Below are 13,091 nucleotides of genomic sequence, written 5' to 3'. Positions count from 1 at the left end.
AGTAAGTCCAGTCTTTAGGAGAAATCCTTACATGAACTGAAGCATACAGGAGAATTATCCCTGGGACACAAACCGTAGTGCAGAAAAGCATCTTACAATTGTCAGAGAGACTTGGTGACAATCCAGATCAATTAGTTCTATTCTGTGAGGGTCCAACAGGAATTACAGTAATTAACACACTACACAGAAAGTAAGTCTCTCGCTTGCTAATATGGGGGGGGGGGTTAAATACTACTCCTTCCTCTGTTTTTAACTAGATAGAGGGGTGAACATTTAAGGTGAAAATTTGTCACAGTTTCTTTTAGCTATATATTGAGAGAGAGAAGAAAAAATGAACAGGTCTCTCCCCAACTCTAGCTATAATAAAGAGGCATACAAACACAAGATCACCATCCTGCAACATCAAGGAAGCTCCTGAGAAATGTGACTGGCAGTTGTGCCCTATGACAGCAGAGACAGGAACATGTGACTGCAGCCAGTGATAAGAAAAAAAAAATCTTTATAATCAAAAACAAACAGTGCTTATGCCCTTTGAATTGACATGAGAGAACATGGGTTAAACACAGGCTTTCCACAGTACTGTAAATTCCTCATCCTCAGAGTTTAGAAGCAGAATAAAGTAGTCACTAGCTCCAGTAGAAATCATTCTGTATAAAGTGTCCATTTATGAAACAAATTTCATTGCCCAGTTTTACAGCCTTGAAAAGTTTTCAATAAGTGTCACAATTCCCTCCCTCAGCCCCCAAAGGATCACCTGGTTTCAATTCAAAAAACACCCCCCCACACGCAGGAGCGCAGACACACACAGGAAGGCATTTCCCACAGCACCTGGCCCCCCATGAAGCACTAAATTCAAACACTAGTTCGGGCAATCCTTCCATAGCCTCGGTACTGCTTTTCTCAAAATAAAATTCACAGCCTTGGAAGGGGACACGTGCAATCTAAATGCAATCCAAATCCTAACAGGACCAACAGAAGGATTAGGGCCAGCAAAAGCAGACTCTGAACACTTGGTTACAGAGTCACAAATTTAGGTCCTGACCCTAGAGGAGTACTCTGTGGAAGGAGGAGCTGGGGGGGGAGGGGGGGGGGCAAAAACACCCCCAAACCACTCCCCTACTGTGAAAGCACAGAATAGCTGAGTCAGCTCTGCCTCTTGGAGCAGCTTACAAAACTGGTGACTCTGGTTTACCCGGGGGGGGGGGGGGTTGTTAAGGGCAGGAGGGACCCATCCTTGAGTCATTTGTTTAATCCTCCCTATAGAAAAGCTGCTACCAATTGAAGAATCATCCCACTTACTTTCTTTGTTACTGCTGTTCACAAACTCAGCATTTCTTTGGCCAGAGAGGTACAGCTGCAGGAGAGCTCATTACATGAGTTTTAAGGTTTAAACTACTTGCAGAGGGACTTATTTCTTCAAGATCTCTGGCTTGGCACAAACACCAAGCATCAGCCATAACCAACTCATTTCTCTAATGCATACATCTGATGGGACAGGAGAAGAGACAGGAGCACCAGAAGCTGATGATAGACTCTCCCCCAAACACACACACCCTCCTTGTTCTATTCAGTTGTAAGGATGGATGAGTTACAAAGCAACTACAGACCATGGTAGCCACAGTATGCTGCCAGTGCTCAGATCAGAGCAAGCAAACCTACCCTTAACAGATGCTTTTTCCTTGACTAGCAAGATCCCCTCCCAGAGGGTTTAACACTTTATTCCTTTCCACACACACCACAAGGAGGAGTTACACAGAAGATGGGGCAAGATTTTTGTTTGCTGAAACTAATAAGTAGTCAGTTGAAACTAGAGACAAAAGTTACATTTATCTGGAAGGGAAGCAGTTTCAAACAAGCAAGTAAAAAACAAAACCAACCACCAATACAACCCCCAAAACCCCAGAAAACAACAACTACTCCCCACAAAACACAAAAAACACACACACACCCAAACACCCACCAAAAACAAAACAAAAACAAACCACTTCACTTGAATGAGATCCATTCAGATGCAACTTCTGCAACATAACACTCCTCTGCAGTCCTATGCTACTGGCCTATCATCCAAAAAGTTTTACAGGGTCTATAAACAGAAGATGCCCACAGGAAATGCAGTGCAGCTGCAGTTACCGTTGATGTAAAGTCAGAGAGCCCTTTTCTGGCTCATTCAGAAACTAATTATTACTACAAACATGGTTTTAGGGAAGTATTGTTACTGCTTTTCTATGAAAACAGACAGGCTTTTTGTGAAGAAAAAAAACATGCTACATCTTAAAATGGATAACATCTCAAAATGTTACAAGACAACGCTGAGAAGCTCAGAAAGAATGTTTGAAGTAGGTAGATTTGGATAACTTCTATCTTAGACAGAATTTGCTTAGCATGAGTAGCCGCACACTTGCTTAGCATGAGTAGCTAAATTTGCTGAAGCCTTAGGCCGCGCTCCTAGTGCGGTAAGAAAGGGCCTCAGAGCTGGTGCAGGCTGGAAAGATAAGGGAGCTACAAGCAGTCTGCATTCCTGTGCCCCACTCTCCGAAAGGGAGGATGTCAAGGCTGAGAAATAAGGCCTGTTTGGGTGCCAGGACCTTGGGAAGCAAAGCCTCCTCTCACTGTTGAAACAGTGTTGATTAAGGGGTCTGGATTATGTCTTCTTCCTCAGGACCTTGGGAGATAACACCTACTGACCCAGCTGGGGCAGTGTTAATTGACCAGGACCTTGAGGAGCAGGGGTGGGACCCAGGGAATGAAGAAATCACTAACCAATCAGTGTAAAAGGGAAAGTCACAAATCTGGCAATTTGTGTGTATAAATGCTACTTGAAAAGTTGGGGGGGGTGTGCTCGATTTGTGGGAAACCACCGAGCACCCAGGCTTGCGCAACTCTGAAATAAATAAATAAATAAATGTCTCTCCTGAGTGTGTAATTATTGGCTCATTGCACACCGGGCAACGAATCCACTTTTCGGACAACAGTTTTCTGGCGACCCAGGTGGGACTCTCGCTGTAAAGCCTTGCCCGGATCGTCTTGCCAGTTCCGTCGGGGAGACACTGCTCATCGGACTCCAGCGCGCACCGACCGTTTTGTTCGGGGACTCCGTGAGCACCCTCCCTGGTCGGAACAGGTAAGCGACTCAAAGGTGCAACGCAGTAATTATTAAGAGACATTGCATAAAGGGTATGATACAAGGGTAATTGGTTGTGGTAACCAAAGGAAAGCTTTGTACACGTTTGGACAGTGACGACTGGAGTGTACAAAAGCGTAATTGGTAAGAACGTTCTTTTAAGGGTAATAATATGGGAACAGGACAGTCTGTGGGGGTATCCTCCTGTTCCTGTTCCTGAAACATTGGAGTAAGTTTGGTGGGAATCCTTTAACAAGGAGAAAATTAAAGGAATACTGTACTCAGTGGTGGCCAATGTATAAACTGGAGGATGAGGAAAAATGGCCAGAAATGGGAACGCTAAACTATAATACAATCTTGCAACTTATGTTGTTTTGCAGAAGACAGAACAAATGGGATGAGGTCCCATATGTAGATTTGTTCTTCTCTCTGAGAAATGATCATGAAACTAGAAAAAAATGTAAGCTATTGATCTCTGACTCAAATGTGTTAATGATGATGGGAAACAAAGAGAAAATGCCTCGGTGTTGCTCTGCTTGTAGCATTGGGAAAAGATGTTTAAAAGCGGGTGATGAGGAAGAGGATGTACAATTATTGGTCTCTCCGGAAAGAGATCAAGATAGTGTTAATAGCAGAAATAAGGGAAGTGAGACATGTAGCCCGATTGCAGGCAGAACTCGGGCTACTCGGGCTCAACAAAATCCCGCGATTCAGGCCCCGCTGCGTCAAGCAGTCGGACCAGACGGGATGCCTGTGTATGTGAAGGTCCCTTTTTCAACTACAGATTTAATGAATTGGAAGGAGTCTGCCGGGTCGTACCGAGAAAATCCAGAAAAGATGTATCAATCCTTTAAAATGATAATTGAGAATCATAATCCAGATTGGCAGGATTTACAGGTGCTTTTAAATACTTTGCTTGCACCTGAGGAGAAAAGAATGGTATTAGACAAAGCTCAAGAGGAGAATGAAAGACAAAATGCTAGAGACGGACCAGACCGTTTTATGCCGACCCGGGAACCGGGTTGGGATCAAAACACAGGGGCAGGCAGGTTAATGACTAAACAGTACCAACAGTTAATATTATATGGGGTAAAGCATGGAGTACCTAGGCCCAAAAATATTGCGAAACTATATCAAGTTGCACAGGGTAAGAATGAGGATCCCTCTGCATTTTACGAGCGGTTATGTGAAACTGCCCAAAAATGGACAGACTTGGATCCCGAGGACGAAGCAAATAAAATGACTTTTACTACATTATTTGTAGGACAATCAGCACCAGATATAAGGAGAAAGCTTCAGAAAGTAGATGGTATGTCGGGGATGTCAATATCGCAATTAATAGAAATTGCATACAATAACAGGGAAGAAGTAGAGAGAAAGGAAAAACAAAAGGAGAAACTGAAAGATAAGAGGCAAAATGCTGCAATCTTGGCAGCTGCATTTGCCCGGGCACAAACTCCCTCTCAGGGAAGGGGTTTTCCGAAAGGACAAGGACGTGGAAGAGGGCATAGAGTAGGAGGGAATTTGGGAAATAGAATTCCACTGAGGAGAGATCAGTGTGCAATTTGCAGGGGGAAGGGGCACTGGAAAAATGAGTGCCCGAAGAGACAATCAGATCATTGGGAACCTCAGTCTGCATCTGTTCCAGAGGCAGATTTGCTCATGATTGGTACAGAGGATTCAGACTGACAGGGACCGGGGGTTGAGGAATTGGATTCCCCAGCCGAACCCCTGGTTTCAGTAAAGCTGGGGAACGAAACAGTTAAATTTTTAGTAGACACTGGAGCAGCATATTCAGTACTAAATAGCTGTAAGGGACCAATGAGTAAATTCTCTATGCCAGTAATTGGGGCCACGGGAAAGCGAGAGGTCAAACCTTTCTGTCAACCAATTAAATGTGAAATAGGAAATAGAGTGTTAACACATGAATTCTTATATATGCCAGAATGCCCATTACCCCTAATGGGGAGGGATTTACTGAATAAACTGGGGGCACAGATAACCTTTGATCAAAACAAAGTTAAGGTGCACATTCCACAAAGTAACGCCTGGAAGGCACAAGCATATATGTTGCAGAAAGCACTGGATTCTGAACAGGTGGAGGATGGACCAAGCGAAATTCCCTCTGAAGTAATGGACGCAGTAGTCCCTTTTGTGTGGGCAACGGAGAAACCTGGAAGAGCCAGATGTGCAGAACCGGTAAAGGTGGAATTAAAACAAGGAGCTAAACCGGTAAGGCGAAAACAGTATCCCATGAAGTTAGAGGCCCGTGTTGGACTGGAGCCTATGATTAATAATTTCTTAAAGTATGGACTGTTGCGAGAATGTCAATCCGAGTACAATACTCCAATCCTGCCTGTAAGAAAACCACATTCACAAGAATATCGTCTAGTACAGGATTTGCGAGCTATTAACCAGATAGTGACTGATGTGCACCCGGTGGTACCCAATCCATACACTTTGTTAACAACAATAAATGATTCCAATGTCTATTTTACAGTATTGGACTTAAAAGATGCTTTCTTCTGTATTCCTTTGGAGGAACAAAGTCAACAATTATTCGCCTTTGAGTGGGAAAGTCCTACAACGAAACGCAAAATGCAGTTGTGCTGGACAGTACTCCCTCAAGGATTCAAGAACAGCCCTACAATTTTTGGTAATGTACTTGCAAAAGAATTAGAATTATGGCAAGGTAAGAAAGAGACCACTACCTTATTACAGTATGTGGACGATATCTTATTGGGGGCAGACACGATTGAAGAATGTAGAGAAACAACCATCAGTTTATTAAATTTTTTGGGAACAGCGGGATACAGGGTGTCTCGGAAAAAAGTACAGATCATGAAGGAAAACATAATCTATCTAGGATTTGAAATATCCCAGGGGGAAAGAAAATTAGGAATCGAAAGGAAAGAAGCGATTTGTCAGATCGCCCCCCCAAAATCAAAAAGAGAACTCAGGGGATTTTTAGGAATGGCTGGGTGGTGTCGCCTGTGGATACCTAATTTTGGATTAATGGCAAAGCCTTTATATGAAGCTGTTAAGGGGCCGGGAAACTTGCTGGAGTGGACTCCAGAATGCCGAAAAGGATTTGATGAAATCAAGATTGCTCTCATGAGTGCCCCTGCATTAGGACTTCCGAACCTAACAAAGCCATTTGAGCTTTATGTACATGAGAGAGGGCACCAGGCTTTGGGAGTGCTTGTACAGACTTTAGGAAATTGGAAAAGACCTGTGGCTTATTTTTCAAGACAGCTGGATAAAGTGAGTGCAGGGTAGCCAGGATGCCTCAGAGCAGTTGCAGCTGCTGTGCTGTTAATACAAGAGGCACGAAAATTGACATTGGGACAAAAAGTGACTGTTTATGTACCACATGCTGTTGCAGCAGTTTTAGAACAAAAAGGGCATCACTGGTTATCCCCGAGTAGGATGTAAACCATTTCATGAAGAGGGGAGGTTGGCTCATGACTGCCTGCAAACTATTGAGCGAGTATGTTCCAGCCGTCCAGATTTGAGAGATATTCCGTTGCAGAATCCCGACTGGGAATTATTTACCAATGGGAGCAGTTTTATAGTAAAGGGAGAAAGAAGGGCTGGATACGCTGTTGTCACTTTGGAAGGAGAAATCGCAGCAAGATCGCTACCAGCAAATACATCCGCCCAGAAAGCAGAACTGATTGCTTTAACCCGGGCTCTGGAATTATCAGAGGGAAAACGAACTAATGTGTTTACAGATTCAAAATACGCCTTTGGGGTCATACATGCCCATGGCGCAATTTGGAAGGAAAGAGGATTGCTATCTTCTCAAGGGAATCCTATAAAATACAGTAAGGAGATTATGAGACTACTCAAAGCAGTTAATAAACCCAAAGAAAGAGCAGTAATGCATTGCAAAGCGCACCAGTCCGGACAGACTGACATAGTTAAAGGGAACAAAAGGGCCGATGAGGCTGCAAAAAGGGCAGCATTATCCGTGTCGGTGGCAGCCTTAGTTCCAGAAAGAATGTTAAAAATGGAAATTCCAGTATACACTGAAAAAGAAAATAAATTAGCAGAAATACTGAAATGCATAAAAACTCCCGAAGGATGGTGGGTAACATCTACTGGACAATGTGTGGTAACTTTGCCGATAATGAAGAAGCTGATGAAGCAAATACATGATAGCACCCACATGGGAGCCGAGTCACTTGTTGAAACAGTTAAAAGATTTGCTGTGGGAGTCAGTATGCTAATAATTGCAAAGGGTATTACACAAAAATGTGAAATCTGTCTTAGAAATGATCCCAAGATTCAGAAGAAGCCCCCCCCAGGGGAAGTAAAAAGGGGCTTCATGCCTGGGGATTACTGGCAAATTGATTTTTCTGAATTACCAAAATGTAATGGATATAAATATTTGTTGGTAATTGTTGACACCTTTTCAGGATGGCCTGAGGCTTTCCCGTGTCGTACCAATAAAGCCAGGAAAGTAGTAAAAATGTTATTAAAAGAAATTATACCAAGATTTGGGGTACCAGAAGGGTTTTCTTCAGATAGGGGACCTCATTTTATAGCAGAAATAGTACAGCAAATCTCAAAAATACTACAAATTAAATGGGACTTACATACCCCCTGGAGGCCACAATCCAGTGGAAAAGTGGAAAGAATGAATCAAACAATTAAGAGACAGGTAGGAAAATTGTGTCAGGAGATTCAGATGAAATGGACTGATGTTCTACCTCTGGCATTATTAAGAATCAGAATAACCCCAAGGGTTAGGGAGAAAGTTAGTCCATTTGAGATTCTGTATGGTAAACCTTACACTGTAAATTTAACTGGAAATGAAATTCAAATGCACGTTAAGGGCAATCAAATTTTAAGTGATTATCTCTTGTCTATGGCAAAGGTTCTTACTTCTCTCCGTAGGTACATCCAGTTAAGATCTCCTGTACTTTTAGATTCACCTGTACATTCATTCCAGCTGGGAGATCAAGTGTATCTTCGGACCTGGAAGGACGAGCCATTGGTAGAAAAGTGGAGAGGACCGTATCTTGTACTGCTAACAACAAATAATCCACTACACCTGAGTGAAAGCAGTACCTCGAGAGACGTGGAAAGCTGAACAAGTTCAACCTTTAAAGTTAAAAATATATAAAGATATATGAGTTGTATTAGAAGCGAATCGGTTTTAAATTTAGATTGTATTCAGGGAAGAATTGCTTTAATCTGTTTGTTAGGAATAGGGTTAATATTGTTGTTATGTTATCTGTGTAAAAATGATGTTCTCCTTAATAACCAGGGGAGAAATGTGGTGGTTAGCTTTTCTAGGTTGCCTGAGCCAAACAATTAAAGGGAATCAGGAAGGATTTTGGAGTCACAATCTCCATTTGGAAGTAATTACGAAATCTATGAAGATAATTAACCAGAAGGATTGCTGGGTGTGTACCCACTTCCCTGAACATTCCAACAAGGGCTTCCCCCTAACTGGAGTGCCTCTTAATTTTTCCTTTATGGAATTTATGAAACAGATAAGAAATGATAGTGATCAAACGAAATATGATGAAACAACCGAACAGGAATGGGAAGTCCAGAGTGTGACAGGAGATTATTATCAATGTATCCGAAGATGTAATAATAGTAATAGATGGTGGGAAAAAAACTGTACCCTATGGAAAGCAACCGATCAACTGTACTGGAGCCATTAAGGTGGGAGGTTATAAAAATTGCTCTCATATACCTGAAATAGGTTATAAGTGGCCAAGTAAGGAACTAAATGGGTGGCATGTTCCGAAAGGTAGTGGATGGTATTGGTTGTGTGGGAACAAGGCACGAAAAGTGCTACCTCCTAATTGGTCAGGGACATGTACTTTAGGGGCAATAATCCCTAATGTTACTATAAGAAAAGAATTGAGTAATAAATATCAAAAATCCTGGCTAAGAACATTCATGAGGAGACAAAAGAGGGTCAATAATCCTTTAATAGATCGACCTACTAGGTTTCAGTCATTCGTAAGGTGGCTGTTTCCACAATTGGGAGTGAGTGAACTTGAAAAAGCAATAGTAAATATTTCAGCAGTTATTGAAAAAATAGGGAATAAAACCTCTGATGCCATTGCAGCTTTACAAGAGGAGGTTTCAGAAATTGCTAAAATAAGTACCCAAAACAGGATGGCTCTAGATATGTTATTGGCATCTCAGGGAGGAGTATGTACAGTAATAAATACTAGTTGCTGTGTATATGTGGATCAAAGCGGGAGAATTTCTACCGATCTAAATGAAATCTGGAAGCAGACTGAAATCTTACATGAGGTTCAGAAAGATGATACTTCTTTCGGATTTGAAGAAACATGGAAATGGTTGACTTCCTGGTTCCCTGATGTGAGCTCATGGGTTAAAAAATGTTTAACAATTTTGGGAATGGTGCTAGTAGTTTTTGTATGCGTTTATGTAGTGATTCAATACATTTCTAAGTGTTATACAAAACTAATATGGGAAAGATTTTAAGAGAGTGAGACTAATATGAAAATGATCATATAAGTCTCAAAGGGGGGAATTGTTACAAGACAACCCTGAGAAGCTCAGAAAGAATGTTTGAAGTAGGTAGATTTGGATAACTTCTATCTTAGGCAGAATTTGCTTAGCATGAGTAGCCGCACACTTGCTTAGCATGAGTAGCTAAATTTGCTGAAGCCTTAGGCCGCGCTCCTAGTGCGGTAAGAAAGGGCCTCAGGGCTGGTGCAGGCTGGAAAGATAAGGGAGTTACAAGCAGTCTGCATTCCTGTGCCCCACTCTCCGAAAGGGAGGATGTCAAGGCTGAGAAATAAGGCCTGTTTGGGTGCCAGGACCTTGGGAAGCAAAGCCTCCTCTCACTGTTGAAACAGTGTTGATTAAGGGGTCTGGATTATGTCTTCTTCCTCAGGACCTTGGGAGATAACACCTACTGACCTAGCTGGGGCAGTGTTAATTGACCAGGACCTTGAGGAACAGGGGTGGGATCCAGGGAATGAAGAAATCACTAACCAATCAGTGTAAAAGGGAAAGTCGCAAATCTGGCAATTTGTGTGTATAAATGCTACTTGAAAAGTTGGGGGGGGTGTGCTTGATTTGTGGGAAACCACCGAGCACCCAGGCTTGCGCAACTCTGAAATAAATAAATAAATGTCTCTCCTGAGTGTGTAATTATTGGCTCATTGCACACCGGGCAACGAATCTGCTTTTCGGACAACAAAAAGAGCAAGATTTGAATTGAAGAAAGGTGTTCTGCTTACACACATTCTTCATCCAGTTACCTTTTGGAACCCTGGTCCCACAGCACTATTAAATAATCGTTATGTTATACACTAAAAGTGGTTTGAGTTCATCAGTGGCCAGTATGAATCTCGTGTATGGGGGTCTGTGAAATGCTTTCAAATCCTTCAGGATTAAAGCTACTGTAGAAATGCAAGATATTGAATTACTAGAGGCACCCTAAGGAAATTTAAGAATACAAACAGGTGTGACTGAGACAAAGTTGAAAGACAAGACTCTAGGGAAATGGGGGGGAGGGGAGGACCATATCAGAAAATAAAAGGAGATTTAGGAGATGCAAGTTATGTCCCCTCCCCTCTGATGCTTTTGCCTACAACTTTCAACCTCAAACCTAACACTTTGAACACTCCCACCCTTCCATGTGTTGCAGTACAATGAGAATTAGTGCTTTGTACTACAGTCAACAGCCCAGGAGTTAATACAGAGGCATAGCGGAGGATAAAGGCCAGTAAATAAAAAAGCTTGGCAATTTCTAACATGACCACATACACAGTTCTCCCACCTCTCTGCATGCTCTCAACTGCTTTGAATTTTACCTACTGCTCCCTCACTCCCCCAGACCTCATCTGCTTATACAAGATCCTTTCATTTATTTCATGGCAAAAAGCACTAGCAAAAGTTACAACAGAATGTACATGTCACCTCTCCCCACACACCTCCACAGGACAATAATTATAAAGAAGAAACAAATGGAAGCACAGACATTTTAAGAAGAGACAGCAATAGCACTACTCTCCCACCACTGCAAGATGCTACACAAAGCTTAATTGGGGTGAGGAGGAGGGCTCAGAGATCTGCAGCTTTTACATTAAGTTTATCAACCAGCTATAGAAAGGTTGGGGGAAAGGTCACACTAGTATGTGCCATTTGAGGTTTAGAGCTGTTTTTGTCTCTTAGACATTTTAAGACTGCCTGCCACTTGCATTTCTCTCTCTCTCTCAAACAACAGAAAGATACAGTATGAGTGTTCTGCAACCTTTTGGAATTACATTTATGTTGGATGAGCAACTTGTAGCTTTAAGATCTGTTATGACCCCTGCAACAAGGGCTTAGAGAAGCCACTGAACTAAAAAAAGCAGTTCTTTGAGTTGGATGATTACAGCATACATTTTTATAACAAGACACCTGATAACAGATGCAGTTTCTACTTTGAAAGACAGTTTAAAAAAAATAAAGAACCCACAAAACACAAAAACCCCCAAAACCCATGCCCAATAAGAATCCATCAGTTGTATTTAGAAGTGCTTTGCCCTGAGCAGTATTTTTTTTTCCCTAGAGCATACAGTTGTAAGAAGTATTTGCCTAGGAGGGAATGCACGGTCTCAACTCATGCAACTGACAGAAGACTGAAACATATATTGAGATTTTCACTTGAATTATTCAATTTTCTGAAACTGCTTGCAGTCAGGAACATCTAAAAATGATTAGCAATGTAATAAGCACCTAGAGTTTTAATCTTATCATCATGACAAGCTGATTTATTTGGGACTGCATCTGGACAGGATATAATTTATCAACTCGGATTGTCATGGAAATGCATCATCACTCAATGCAATAATGTTATATGGTTAAACATGCACACACAGATCATTTAAACTGATAGTGTTTAACAGTTATTAGGAATTCTTGCAATGCAACTGTTACACTGAACTCATACTCCAACTTACATAATTGTCAATTAGAAAAAAAATATATAATTTCCATGATAACAGAAAGCAAAATTATACTGTCATCCCTACAAGATGGGGATACAGACTGTGCTTATAAAATGATTAGTGCTACTTTCCTGCTACAGAGCTCACCATCTGTAATCTAATTCATCAGAGCACAGCTTTTTCCACCAGTGTCTACAGTACTTGGTAAATACCTGTAGAGAAACACTACTAGAAGACAACACAGCAATTGTGACAGCCTGTAGCTCTGTAGTCTGCTTCAGGTCTGTGCCCATGATGGCACAAAGCTATGTACACATAACCATGCTGCAACTGACAGGACTTTCAAGGACCTCACCTTCACCACTGAACTGGGAGGCAAAAAAAGTCACTTACAAACATCTGACAAATCTCCACCTTATAAAGCAGGCAGTCTGATATTATCACAACATAAAGCCTTCCTATGGGTTAATCAGTCTGCAACAGACATAAGGAGCTCAGTTGATGCACAGTCATCACCTAGAGTGCACAAGCCTACTACCCCACACCCAAAGCCTGTAACAAGCAGCAAAATAATTCGGGTTAGTGGAAGATTATTAACCTACAAAGATGACCTTTCCAAATGTTTTGCATGCTTGGCTATTAAGCGGTCTGTACAGCAGCCTTATTACCATTTCCCTGATCTTGAGATTTGATTTATTCAATTAGAGAGTCTCCTGCATATGGAGGCCTTTAAGGCATACTGCTCACCCTACACAGAACAGCTGTCAAGAAGCACAGGCACTTTAAAAAAAAAAAAAAAGCCACCAGCAACACTCCTGCAACTTAAGTTACAGCATGGAGAAAAACACAAGCAAGCAAGACCAAGCAGCCTCTGTGCACTCCTAGCAAAGAACCAGTTCTCACACAGGAAGACAAGGCAACATTGCAAGATTTTAATTACAGCACTCTCTAGAAATAAGCCAAGGACTTGGTATGCATCCATGACAGTTACACTGAGAACAAGGGAGCAGCAGGCAGTATGCCTCCAAGGA

The 13,091-nt window shown here is 41.9% G+C and overlaps 1 protein-coding gene across 3 annotated transcripts in view; it reads right to left on the bottom strand.

The window, feature by feature from the left end:
• Positions 1–13,091, bottom strand: part of LOC135324219 (SH2 domain-containing adapter protein B-like) — a 103,016-nt gene that overhangs the window by 88,047 nt on the left and 1,878 nt on the right. The window lies entirely within an intron of this gene.

The sequence above is a fragment of the Dromaius novaehollandiae genome, chromosome W (assembly GCF_036370855.1).
Source record: "Dromaius novaehollandiae isolate bDroNov1 chromosome W, bDroNov1.hap1, whole genome shotgun sequence".
In the NCBI taxonomy this organism is placed as follows: Eukaryota; Metazoa; Chordata; class Aves; order Casuariiformes; family Dromaiidae; genus Dromaius; species Dromaius novaehollandiae.
Note: the sequence above shows the minus strand (reverse complement) of the source record. Positions and strands in the feature narration are given on the sequence as shown.